We start from the raw sequence: 14,925 nt of genomic DNA on the forward strand, positions 1-14,925 counted from the left end.
ATATTGAGGAAGAATATAATATATATATATAATTTTTGCCTACATATATAGATATATATGCATATAAGCATATGCATATGTACATATAATGATGTAACATGATAGAAAACAGGGTTGGAGGATCTGGAGGAGCACAAATTTTATATGTAATTGAAGTTAAGTCATTACCAGTTTTAAAATGGATGATTTGGGGACTGGAAAGATGGCCTGGTTCTCAGAAACACTTGTTTGTCCAGAGGACCTGAATTCTGTTCCCAGCACCCATGTCAGGGGGCTCACAACTCCTTGTAGCTCCAGGTCCAGAGGATTCAGTGCCCTTTTCTGGGCTCCATAGGTGTCCACACAGACATGGCATGCACACATACATAACATAGACATGTAGGCATTAAGAGAGATTGTTTTTAAAAATGGATGAGTTCAATTTTAAGATTTTATACATAATCCCAGTGTAACAGTGAAAAAAAGTATATACACAAGATTTACATAAAACAAAATGAGAGAGTAACCAAAATATGTCACCACCTAAAAATCCACAAAGGAAAGGGAAAAACAAATCCTTAAAACATAAAAAAAAAAAAAAAAAACAAAAAAAAAACCATGGCTGTAGGAAGATGTTCCATATTTATAATTGTTTTAAATGTAAATAGATCAAATTTCCCCATCAAAAGGCATAGATAGGTTGGGGGTTCTAAGAGTGTAGCTTATTGGCAAAATGGCTTAGTATTACCAGGTCCTGGGATTCATCTCCAATAACACACACACACACACACACACACACACACACACACACACACTGCAACAAAGTCAAAAAGATGTACATTGCCTGAAGGACCAAGAACAAATTTATAAACATGTGCACCACACACTAGGGACCATAAATACGTGAAGAAACTTTGACAGAATTAAAGGGAGAAGTAAAAGTCAGTAGCAATGACAGTGGACTCCAGTACCCCGCTTTTGATAATGAATGGATGAACCAGAAAGGAGATCAATAAGAAAATAACTGATGTAAAAGGCACTGCAGACAACTAGACGTAACAGATAAATCAAAAATGTCCCATTTAGGGCCAGAGAGATGGCTCAACAAATAAAAATGCCTATGACAATCCTGCCCACTGTGTTTGATCATGGCCCCCACATGGTGGAAGGAGAAAACTGACTTTTTCATATTGTCCTCTCACTTCCACAACAGCATTGCTGTACATGTGCATATATGCAAACACACCTGTGCATGTGCGGACACACACACACACACACACACACAAATAAATAAATGGTTTTCTTTAACCCCTTTCAACCCAACAAAAGAAGATGACAGTTTTCCCCCAAGAGCGTGTAGAGCATCACACAGTACAGTACACCTGTGTATGTGAGCATTCACCTGTTGGAGTGCAATGCCCTCAGTGACCAGAAGAGGGTGCTGCAGCCCCTGGAGCTGGTGTTACTGGTCATAATAAGCTGCCAGTTACCCAGCCTGGGTCCTGAGCACTGAACCCCCGGAGAGCTGTATCCTGACCACTCAGCACTCTCTCTAGACTTTTAATTTTTTTCTAAATAAATTTAAAAGACTGAAGTCATATAAAATATCTATCTGTTAACTTCCTCTTTTGTAATTATTTGGGGATTTATTTTTTATTTTTTGCTTTCAGTGTGTGATGGTCTGGATGAAAACAGCACCCACAGGCTCATATGTTTGAATGTGTGGTACCCAGTTGGTAGAACCATTGGGGAGACACTAGGAGGGGTGTCACAGCAGGGAGAGGGAGTAGGGAGGGATGGTAACCAAAAGCTCACATCATTCCCAGATAGCTCTCTCTCTCTCTCTCTCTCTCTCTCTCTCTCTCTCTCTCTCTCTCTTTCCCTCTCTACTCAGAGTTGTGGATCAGATATAAGCTTTCAGCTGTTGCTCCAGAACTATGCTTGTCTGCCTGCTGCAAAGCTCCCAACCATGACGGTCATGGACTCTACTACCCTCTGCAAACATGAATCCCAAATTAAATGCTTTCGTGGTTATTCAGCTTTTATGAGTTGCCTTGTATGATCGTGTTTTTATCATAGCAACTGACAAGTAGCTAGACAATGTGTATGGATGTCTTGCCTGCATGTACCTCTGTGCATCACAAGTATGCCTGGTGCACCCAAAGGCCCAAAGAGGGTGTTGGATTCCCTGGAACAGGAGTTATAGTTAGTTGTTACCCACCCTGTTGGTGCTAGGAATTAAACCCAGGGCCCCTGGAAAAGCAGTCAGTGCTTTTAGTCACTAGGACATTTCTCTAGCCCGTAAGTATCTTTTTTAAAATAACAGAACAACAACAACAACAAAAAAAACATAGCATGTAAAAATTGATCAAAGACTCATAAGAGACAGTGGAAAAAAGCTATTTTGAGACAAAGGAATGGGACAACAATGTGCTCAGACCCTTAGCATACAGAAGAAGGTTTATAGCAAAGAGTACATGCATATGGCATGATCTTTTATATAAAAATGTCAATGTGTACATATATAGGTACTGTTAGAATAAATAAGTTGAAAAGAATTTCATAGTATCAAGCTAATAGGCAAAACCCCATTGTATCAGTGAGGCACAGTGACTTATGTTTGAATTCTCCCAGAACATGGAAAGCTAAAGCAGGGGAACTGTCATGAATGCGAGAACGAACCTTGACTGTGTAATACATTCCACACCAGCCCAGGCTCTAGAGGTGCACCGTATGTGTGTATGTGTTCCACATCCCAACAAGGCAAAGCAGATAAACAAAAAATCATTTTCATATAGTAGGAAATGACCTGAAAAAAGAAATGAAGGGAAAGAGGTTTTAAGTAGTAGCTTCAATAGCATATGACGGGAATAAAGTTCACCAAGGAGACTTGGATGGTTAATATTTATTGCTAACTTGAACGAACTTGGAATCACCTAGGAGACACACCACCGGGGATGTGTGGGGAGGTGTTTGCAGAATGTTTAACTGAGGAAGGAAGAATGCAGGTAGCACCATCTCAAAGGTCCCTAACTGAATCAAAGGAATCACATCCTGGTCTGTGTGTCCTGGCCTTCTCAGGTATGAGAAGCCCAGCTCAGAAGCTCATGCAGCTGTGAAGTCTGCCATGTTCTTCCCGACATGATGCACAGAGCTCTCTTAAACTGTGGACTAAAAATCAATGTTTCCCCTTATGTTGCCTTTTGACAGGTATTTTGCTACAGTTGACGAAAAAAAAAAAGAGCTAACAAATGCAGAAATAAAGACTTTACACTGAAAGACTGAGGAAACCAATAAATGAAGAACTAGAAAATATCCATAGTTATGGATTGAGAGACTCAGTCTTGTTAAGAGGCCAGGGCTGCCAAAAAAAAGGTCTACAAATTCAATGCAATATCTGTCAAAACCTATCTTGTTTTCTGAGAAAACATATTTAAAGGTCATGTGGAATTTCAAAGGGTCCTACCTTAGTCTGTTCACACTACCATAACAAAACCACCAAAAGCTAGTAACTCATAAGGAATAGAAACTTATCATCTCCCATAGATTGAGAGCAGAGGAAGTTGAAAGTCAAGGCTCCAGCAGACTTGGTGTCTGTGAAGGCAGCTTACTCTCTGGTCTCAAGATGGTGGCTTGATGACGGTCCTTCAGAGTAGGTACACACTGTCTTCAGGTGACAGAATGAGAAAGTACAGCTTCCAGCCTGAGCCCTTTTATAAGGGGGCTCCTGTCATCACTGAGGGCTCTGCTCTCATGTCTAGTAGCCTCCGGAAGGCCACACCTCTCAGGACAATCGTGGTGAAGTCCAGGCTTCACCCTCAGGAAACTACGAAGAATGAGAACAATTCTCAAAGGGGAACAAACCAGAGTCCTAACATTTTTGATTTCCAACTGTACCTCAAAGCAACAGTGATCAAGACCTTGGTACTTGCATGAAAATGAAATAGAGCATGGGATACAGAATCCAGAAATAAAGCCTCATGCCTACGGCCCAGTATAACAGATCTCGATACATAGGGAAATATGTGACCTGGAGCCTTTGCAAAGAAAAGAGTCTTTTTAGTCCATGGTTCTGGGTAAGTGGAACATCCCCTCACCTGAGAATAAAGCTCACTTTCTATAGATTCAGAAATTAACTCAAAATACACCAAAGGCCAAATGTTAACACCCAAAATTATAAAACCTCTAAAAGATGACTTATGGGAAATCTTTACAACATTGGTTTTAGCAATACTTTCTTCAATATGACATGAAGGCAAAGGCAAAAAGGTAAAACAAGTGATGCTAAATTAGACTCTCACAAGCAGAAGCTCCTGGGTACAGGATATGATTCAGGTAAACTCCAGGAAGGGAAGAATGTTTTCAAGACATAAATGGAAATACTCAGAATTCAAACAAATTCCCGTGGCTTAAGAACAGTAGCCTACAGGTTGAGAACCAATTTTAGAGCGGGCATAGAGCTCCCATGTTAAGATGACAGGAGCAGAATGGGGCTTCACCTTTACTCCCTGTATTGGCACACAGCTCCTAAGACCCCAGGGATCTTCAGAGCGAGGTCATTCTAGGCTAATGAGAGATGTAGGGTAGCATGTAGCTTCAAGTGAAAGATTGTATCCATAAGACTAAGAATTGAGCCCTGAAAAGCCCTCATGTGAACCCAGACCAATATTTATTTACTAGACTGGCTCGAACCAGGAAGCTGCCTTGCAGAATTACCTTCTCTTATTCTATGTGTTCCTTTTCCATCATCCTTGGCTTCCTGAACCTGAGTTTGAATTTTAGAAGCTACTCACAGGCTTCCTATGAATAGAAGCGCTAGGCCAAAGGTCATGACATATCCATTACCCTATAATCCCAAACACACAGCCACAACACTCGACATCTGGATGGGCCACATACAGGGATCGATACTTGTGATCAGAGATGCCCAATGGCACCTAGCTTGGGCATTCTGTGTGAGAATGCTGGAGAAATAAGGAGGGAGACTGACCAGAGCAACCAACCTAGGGTAGAGTCTAGGGTAAGTGGTTCTCCACCCTCCTAATGCTGTGACCCTTTAATACAGTTCCTCACGTTGTGGTGACCCCATATCATAAAATTATTTTCACGGCTATTTCATTACTATAATTTTGCTACTGTTATGAACTATAAATGTAAAAAAGATCTGATATTTCCAATGGTCTTAAAGGGGTCAAGACCCACAGGTTGCGAACCACTGGCTAGGGCTTCTTTCTTTTCTTTTCTTTTCTTTCTTTCTTTCTTTCTTTCTTTCTTTCTTTCTTTCTTTCTTTCTTCCCTCTATGACTGGAAAATCTAATTGTAAAGGTGTTTAAGGGCATTGTGTAAAAAAGTTGAGGTACCTGTGCAGAAGACTTTAGATACTTATCTCAGTACCCTGATCATCCTGTAAGGCTTTAATAATACTACAGCTTACTGAGAGGCTGAGGAGATATGTAGGGAAAGGCAGAAGGGTTAGGACAGTAGCAGCCTGCTGCTGTGGGACTCTGGGTCTAGGCAGGGCATGGAGGGTAGCTGAACTGCAGTCAGCTTCCTAGAACTCACCAAGTTCATGAATGACAGGGGTTGAAGAGGGTAGGAAGAAGTCAAGTTAGTCACACATCAGAGACTGGGACAGAGAGAGGCTGCACAGGAGTCCCTGTCCCTTACAAAACCCACCTGTATAACCCACAAAAGAGTTGCTTGGGACCTGCTACAGACAACACTTCAAAAATCAGCCATATCAAAGAAATCACAACATCCCCCCCAAAGATACAAACCCAGGCCAGGGCACACAGCCCACTTTTTATACCCATGTCCCACCTAAATGGGGACTCTGCAATCTTCAGAGGAAAATGAAGCATGATTTTAGAGCATCCTTGTAAGAGATCTTCTGGGTAGATAAGTGTTAGCATTTTGTTTAAGCTCTGCCCCACAGTTACCTTATGAAGACCCCCTCTCTGGGGAGACCCTCACTCAAGTCTTGGGAAGTCACAGGCACCCAAAAACTCGCAAGACACTGAATCTGGATGCAAACAGCAGAGGCTTTATTTGGGAGACTTAGCCAGCTAACGGTCAATTCGTTTGCCCACGCAGGAGCTGAATTGAAAAGACTGGCTGGCTGAGGGGCTTTTTAAAAGGGGGAAACCACAAGCCAGGGGAGTGAGGAGAGGGTGAGGGGTTACTAAGGAAATATAACCTAAAAATAGTGGAGAATTCCAGAGGAACCCAACCTAAGTGAGTCAGGGTCATGTGGAAAACACTCTGTATACTCATTCTTCTCAAAAATGTTGTCTTGCCCTGTCACTGTGGCCTTGCCTTGTCATTGTGGCCCTGCCCTGTCACTTGCTCAACTATTTCTCAGTTGCTTGGACATGGCCCTGCCCTGTCATCATGGTTACTAGTTTCTCAGCACCATCTAGATGACTTGCATTCCTCTCTTCCAGTTCCTGAAACCAGCCAGTTTACATTTTTAGCTTGCTTCAGAGAAAAATTTTTCATGTCCTTTAAAGTGAGGCTTAGAGAAAAGCCTATATACATTTTATTAAATGATTTTTATAATTTTTCACTCTACACTTACAACAGCCAGGTATACCTGACTCACTATAAAAGGGGGCTGCTTGCCCCTTCCTCTTGCTCCTGCTCTTCCCTTCCCCCTCTCTTCCTGTTCCCTCCCCCCACCACGTGCTCATGGACGGCCTCTATTTCACTTCTCCCCCCCCCTTCCCTCCCTCCCTTTCTCTGTCTCTACTACCCTCTTAACTCCCCTCCCCATGCCCTGAATAAACTCTATTCTATACTATACTGCACAGTGGCTGGTCCCTCAGGGGTAAGGGTTGCCTCAGCATGGGCCCACAGAGGCACCCCCTTCCCCCATACCTGACCACACCTCCACCAAACATATTCCCTCTCTCTTTATCTTTTTATAAACACATCAGTAAGGGTGGCACTGAGCATGAACCATTTCTTCTTTTCTCCTTTCAGTTAAAAGGATAAAATGGTTGAAATGAGGTGCTCTTCTCTGTCTGCAACAAGTGACATGATAAAGCCGGATTCCATGTGGCTCTGAGGTCCTCACAGGCTGCTGAGTCAGAGTGAACATTGGAGGACACTTTCCAAGAGCAGCTAGCAGGTTATAGCAAAGGCAAAGCTATATTACCCTAGGACTCTTTAGCTTCGGCTTCTCAATAAAGCAGGTGCAAATGTTCACAGGGAGATGTAACAGAGTACATGACCCTTGATTTACAATTGCTACAAGTTAAAAGTAACGACCCACTGCAGGAAAATGGACAGACTGCGGCTGTTTAAGGGAGAAGTGCTGATATGTGAAGCCTCATGGATGGATATCAACATCATGGCAGCCCATGAGATGCAAATAGGCATACCAAACACATAATGCTTCCGTTTATATGAAACAAGGACAGGCAAAAGAATGGCACGAGGACAACGTTCTCTTTCTGGGAGAGCCAAATCTTTACCTCGGGTCATGGGTGTGCACTACTATGCTCAAGCCAGGTTATATATTACTTACATAAGAACTTGTAAGAATTATGCATTTAGGATACTATACATTATTGACATTCTAAAACTATATTCTCATCTCTCTTCCTTAAAACAGTTATTTTCTTTTTTTAGTCTATCTAATTCTTGCCAAATGAGAGACAGTCCCTGGTGCCCATGTAGACACTGGCCACAGAAAGCCCTCTATCCCTGTTACCTGTGACTCTGAAGACCACTCAGATTATTTTGGGACTGACAATAACCAGGAACGGGAAGGCATATGAAGCCTAACCAAGTAATAAGTATTCGAAAAGAAATAATGTCATCTTGTAGGCCAAAAAATCCCACTAGGGAGAGGTTTTTTTTTTTTTTTTTTTTTTTTTTTTTTTTTTTTTTTTTTTTTTTTTTTGAAGGGTTTGAAAGAGTTTTAGGGTGCTAAGGGTATTTTAGAGCAGGACAAGATGTCTTGACATGTAAAATGCTGGCTGCATAACCCTGGTGACCCAAATTCCAACCCTCGATCCACCCCCACAAATTGGCCTCTGGTCTCCACATACAAGCTGTGAAATACACATGCCCACCCCTATCTCTCTCTCTCTCACACACACACACACACACACACAAATAAAAAAACATGAAGACAAAGAAATGTTCCTTTAAGGAAAGGATACATTTAATTTCATTAAGTCAAAAACTAACATAAGTCAAACCAAAATGAGGACAACAAGCTAGGAAAACTACTTACATCACATGTGACAGACTTCTGTCTTTAATTTATTAGGGATAATAGTTGTGTGCAAGAATGTATACAAAAAATTTTTATAATAGTAATAAGTAGTAAATAGTAACTCAGTTACAAAGGGAAATGCAGCTTATGGGACTGGTCCCAGAGGGAATATTAGACATTTGTTACAAATGAGGTGATAAAAGAATCCTTGGTAAGTATGTATACCTGCAAACAACATATTTATTTAAAAAAAAAAAGAAATACTCAGAAAGTATTTACATCTAATTAAATAAAATTATGTCATGACACAGGATGTTTGATATCATATAATTTTAAGTAAGTATATTCTTTTACAAAGTGGCCCCAATATGACTACCTCTCAGAGATGTAATTATTAGTGTCTTAATTTTTCTATTGCTTTTTTGTGTTTTTCAAAATTTTGGCAATGGACATACTTTAATCAAAACACCAATGTTTTACCTTAAAATATACCACAGGCAGACTAAAAACACAGTGAGTGGCTGAAACATTTCAACATACTTTAAAAGTATGAATGTTTAAAAGACTGCTGGAACCAAAGTCAATTGTGCCTTTGCCCATTCAACTTACGTGTGTATGCAAGTAACACTCTTTCAGTAAGGTTTCCTGGGACTGTTGAAAATCACAACCCTCTTCTGTCCTAGAACTGTTTGATCTTCATGCTCAACCTGCACTTTTCCCATGCCCCCAGTATGGTCTATTATATTACATAATTTTATTTTTGTTAAACTGCTCTTCTGTTTCCCATAGAATGTTGCCAGGAATTTAACAAGAAGTCATTGACTGGCTGGATGACCATGGAGAGATACAACAAACTTTTTAGAAAGAAATACACACAGTTACAAAATGTGACTCCTTTTAGATTGTGCAATTATTGGTAGTGACTATTCAGATTTACTTAGATTGTATAGTTTTTCTGCACAGAGGAAAATGTAAGTACACACACCACCACCACCACCACAACCACCACCACCACCACCACCACCACCACCACCACCACCACCCATACACGTACACCACACACACTCACTTTAAAAGCTATTTAGCCAGGTCTTTAGGTAGCTATTTATCCTCAGAATCATTCTAGACACCTCGTTTTTCAAACACCTGGTGAGGAAATGCTTTTACACGCCTCCCCATCAACCTGTGTTGGGGTTTAGTATCCCTGAGAGTTAAATTCGTTTTCTGTTCATACTGTTGCCCTTGGCAAGTTAAGTGGTGCCTGTGGGTCTCTTTCAAGGCAGAGAAAGGTTGATGTTTCTCACCATGGATGACCAAGGAAAGAAAGAAAGGAGAGAGAAGAGGAAAGGCACAGCAAACAGGGCTGTGTTGTGCTTTTGTCTGCTCTGGACTCCTGAGGTGAGTGAAGGCTGATGCAAGTGTAACAGAGCCCCTGTCCTCAAGGGGTTTTTAATTCCACAGAGGGCCTGGGGCCTGGGGCCTGGGGCCTGGGGCCTGGGGCCTGGGGTACAGTGTTTATTCTTTGTCTCCTCTTGGAACCTGAGCCAACTTTTACTCTGCAGGCATCTGCTCATTGGTAGCTCCCTTTAGTGGCCCCCTGCTGGGGGTGAAAGTTGATAAGTTTGGGTAATAAAACTGTATCCATTGTTAAAAAAAAAAAAAAAAGGACCACTTTTCCTGTAAAGGATTATCCTCCACAACCATTATCTGTGCCTTCTTCTGTGCCCACCCCCCTTGGGTAGTGCTCTTCTCCTTTCTTTTTAATTCAGTAGCTGGCTTTTCCTTAACACAGTCATAAAACATGTTTAGGAGGTTCTAGAACAGTAGTTCCCAATCTATGGGTCACAACCCCCTTGGGGTAGATGTCAAATATCAAATATCTTGCACATTAGATATTTCTAATTAGCAAAACTAGTTATGAAGTAGCAACAAAATAATTTTATGGTGTGTGTGGGGGGGGGGGGGGAGAGGGGGAGATGTCACCACAACAGGAGGAATTGTATTAAAGGGTCACAGCATTAGGAAATTTGAGAACCACTGTCCTAGAACAACTTTCAGACTGGCCTAGGGCCTTGGACATGATTCACCAGGTAAGAGTGTTTGCTGCCAAACCGGCAGTCCTGAGTTCCATACCCTGGACCCACGGGGCAGAAAGAAAGAACAGACCACACACACACAGAGAGAGAGAGAGAGAGGGAGAGAGAGAGAGAGAGAGAGAGAGAGAGAGAGAGAGAGAGAGAGAGAGAGAGAGAGAGAGAGAGAGAGAGAGACTAAATAAATCTAATAAAAAATTTTAAAGAAAAACTGGTCTAGATGAGACACATAAACAAATCTGGACCAGAAAACCAGAGCCAAGTGTTGAATAGAAAACAACCGAGCCTTCTGCTGTTGCGGCCTTTGGTCTGACAACCAAGACAAGGAGGAAGTGACTGCGTTCTGGTTTCCAGGAATCCTGCTTTCTCCTTCCAGGACGCGACACAGGCTAAACTGGTCATTTCTCTCACAGAATGTTTTTGATAAGCAAACTTTGATGGTTTTCTTCAAAAGAACCCAGATTCCTTTTCCTCATGAGCCTTTATTTTCTAACCAATATTATTTCTCGCAGAAATTATTTTCACCTCTCCACACCATCCTGAAGCCGTGGGGCCCTGTCTGACACCAGGGCTGCGGCTGGTGTTTGAACTCTGTCAGCTCTCACGATAATTTGGCATCTGCTCGGATTCTGAACTATATTTCCATTTTTACATCCAGATAAAACATACTTCCTCAGGCACCCATGGTACTGGAATTTCTGCTGACTTGTCTGCACGTTCAAGTCGCTTGTACCCTGCCCTTTTTAGCCTCCGGTTGCCGGGTCCTTGTGGTTTGATGCTATAGTCCTGCGGAATTGGGAGTCGGGACACCTGGTCTAGTTCTGACTTTGCCCTTCCTCATAGGCTTTGGCTAAATCTAGTTTAAATCTCCCAGCCTGTACTTGGTGGCTGTGAGCATTACCTTCAACATTCAAAGTGGAAATCCTTTCCAAACTGGCTTCATAATGGGTTGGGCTCAGAAATATATTCTCTTCTAGGTCTGTTGATTTGCTTTGTGTCATGCCCCTCAACATCCTTATCCCTGGTACTGCCCTTGCCCTCAGATGCCACCCTCAAAGTTCCCAACCAGTGAGCTTCCCACCTCCACCTGGACCTGTTAACCAGGGGGTTTCACCATTCAAGCACCATTCAAGCGTGCTTAATAGTCCCACCGTTCCTCCTCAGTTCTTGGAAGAACTAAAATTTTCAGTGCATGTTCTAATTCTAGCACGTCAGGGGTGCAGGTAGGAAGGTCGGGAGCTCAGGGTCATCCTTGGCTACACAGGGAGTTTGAGGATAGCCCAGATATCCTGGGTTTGCTTTCTACTGCTGAAAAAAAAAAAAAAAAAAAAAAAAAAAAAACCACACTGGCCAAAATGAACTTGAGAAAGAAAGGGTTTATCTGGCTTGCAGGTTATGGACTGTCCTTGAGGGAATTCAAGGCAGGAAAACTCAAGGGGGAGGAGGACCCTGTGGGTAATCACAGCAGTAGAGAGAATGAAACCCCCTTCAGAATGATGTTGTCAGACTTTTGGGAACTCTGGTGCCAGATGGTTTATTGCCAGCATTTAAAAACACAGTATAATTTAGGGAACGGTTTCCTAGTCTAATACAATTCCTGATGCACGAGAAAGTATAATTATATGGAAGCCCTGCTCAGGGGACATGTCATTTCTTCCAAGAAGATGGGTTCTTGAAATAGGTTACCCATAGTTAAGGACCAAAGGAAGGATCCAGCCTGGTCTCAGTCATACATGTGAGCTAGAGATTATTTAGGCTACTAGCCACCTCTGGTCCTGGTTGTAGAAGCTTTACATGGCCTGCTTAACAGGTAATGCAGATCACCAGGTTGGTCATCACCTCCAGCTCACAGACTTCTGGGTGGAAGAATAGGTTTGATTTTTTTCCATTTTGTTTTGTTTTTGTTTTTTTGGGGGTGGGTGGGTGGGTGGGTTGTTTGTTTGTTTTTGTCCATTCTTTGAGAGTACAATCCTATGTGCCTAACATTTCTGATTTTCCTGGAATCTGTGGGTAAAAGGATCTCCGTGCATCAAGGCAGGAACCTGGAGGCAGACACTGAAGCAGAGGTCTTGAAGGAACACTGCTTCCTGCCTTGCTCCCAGGTTCATGTCAGCTACCTTTCTTATACCTCTCGGACTCGGGTGGCACTGCCACAGTAGGCTGAGTCCTCCCATCCTAATCACCAGCGAAGAAAGTGCCCCCACAGACCAATCTGAGAGAAGCATTTTCTCAGTAAAGGTTCTCTCTTTCCAGACGACCACAATTTGGGTCAAGTTAATAAAAAAATAAAGTTAACCAGCATATTGGGCTACCTAAAATCCTATCTCAAAAACAAAACAAGCAAATGAGACAAACAAACAAGCAAAACATAAGTAACTAAAAAAACTGCTAACAGAAAGTCAGTGTGGCCCAGGAGTCTGCTCCTTGTTGATGCTTACCGGTTGTTACATTTTTCAAGCACTGGAGGGGATATGCCTGTACCTCAGCTGTTGAGCACGTAAGGTAAAGGTGACCATAGTTGCCATCCATATGACTCTTATGACATGTACATGAGTCAGAGCGTCGATAAAGGCTGCCTGGCATTGTGTGAAGGGCACTGCACGTATCTGTATCCTCCACGGGTCTGGAATTCCCATGCTTTGTTCCTTATAAGTGTAAGACAAAACTAACTTAGAACAAGTGTTCGATACAGGTTTGTTGAGTTTAATGTATTAGGTATACGTGGACACAAAGGTGCAGCCCTCTTTTTACTCCACTACCACACTATACTGAATCAAGTAAAAGTAGAAGGGGCCAGGGATATAGCTCAATGTCAGTGCACTTGTCTAACATGAGCAAAGGCCAGAGGTTGATTCCCCAGCACGGAAAGCATGGCTGGGAAGGCTTTCAAAACCTTAGAAAAATCTCTCCCAAGTCTCAGCTAAGACATCTGTGGTAACTATTTGTACACAGTACAAACTTCCTTTCATGGACATCTGTTGCTTGTGAAATAATTATCAGCCATTAACCAAAGCACAAACACTTCTGCAAGGCACTTTGAATAACACAATGAGTCAATTCAAGATCCTTGTTACAAAGTTACGATGCAGTGTCAGAAACAAAGCATGGGGCTTCCAGAAAAACGGAAAAATGCAAAATTAACTCATCTTGCTTCTCCCTCCACCATGCCCATTAGTTTGTTAAAGAGAGAAAATTTCTGAATTTACTTGTCTGAGGCTTCTGTCCTGTATTTCTGGTTTCTCCCTTAAGTAATTTTTAAAGCTTTGTTTTTAAAGACAGCTTAAATCATTTTCATAGTATCAAGTTTTTAGTCTTAAACACCCCCCCCAAAAGATATCTTGATTTGTTAAAAAGCAAACCTATTACATCACCGAAAGGTTTTATTCACATCCTTTCCACAAAGAAATCAGTGTGTCTAAGAAGAATTAAGAGAGCCAATGTGTACCATATACCCAAGTGTCTATCAACAGATGGTGGAAGGAAATGTCATCTCTCTGTGTCTAGATGCAGTATGACATGTTATCCAGCCCTGCCGTTTATGACATCCTAACTGAATCTAGAGGGTATTATGCTGAGCGAAATGAGACAAAGAAAAAGTATTTCTGGATCTTGCTTATACGTGGAATCCAGAAACTTTAACCTCATAGAGAATAGAAGCTGCCAGGGTTTGGGGGAAAGGGAGAAATGTGTTGAAGGGTAAACATGTCATTATATAGGATGAAAACGTCCTCGAGTTAATAGTTTTCAGTTGTTAGAAACAAAGAAACTTGATGTCACACAAAGGAATACACAAAGTGAAGTAGCTCAGCAAGGCATCTTTTTTTTTTTTTAGGGAGGGGGTGGTAGTAGAGAGGGAGTGCCAATATCAAACCCAGCTAGCAGGGACATGGGGCCAAGATGGCTCCTGTCTTTTCTCCTTGATTTGGTTGGTGATTTGTTTCATTTATTGACTTCACAGTCTGATGAGACCGACTATTGGGTAGAAAGATTCAGGAAGTATGAGTCTTTAATGGGCTTATAACTACCTTTGAGAAGGAGGAGGGGGAAGAAGAGAAGAAGGAGAAGGAGGAGGAGGAGGAGGAAGAGGAGGAAGAGGAGGAGAAAAGCAGCATTTGCTGCCTAATCAATTAACTGACCAATAATACTTAAAATTATAAAATTTTCTAAGATCTTAATATTTTTTCTCTCTCCTCTCTCACTGTAGTTTTCTTTCTCCTCTCTCTCTCTCACGGTAGTTATGGGAACAGATAAGTCAACTACATTGGCTGTGGCAAGCACTTCAGAGTTAGTGTGTATAGAGTGCACATAGCCAAACATCACACTGCATGCCTTCAACACACACAGTTTTTTATTTGTCAGCAGCACCTAAAGCTAAAATAAATCCAACTACTTTTATTTTAACAAGGTATATGTTTCAGTGAAGTGAACAAAGTTGACAGTTTGAGTACAGACAGCTTCATCTGGCCAGGGACGTCTCCTAGGTGAGGAATGGCCTTTTGTGTGGGTTTTGTTTCTTTTGAGAGAGGGTGTCTTACTCATGATCATACTGCTTCAGTCTGACAGCGGGGTTACAAGTATGTACCCCCACACCAGAGGACCAACTTTGCAAGTGCGAATTCGATGCTATTC

This window comes from Arvicanthis niloticus, chromosome 14, assembly GCF_011762505.2.
Source record: "Arvicanthis niloticus isolate mArvNil1 chromosome 14, mArvNil1.pat.X, whole genome shotgun sequence".
Classification (NCBI taxonomy): Eukaryota; Metazoa; Chordata; class Mammalia; order Rodentia; family Muridae; genus Arvicanthis; species Arvicanthis niloticus.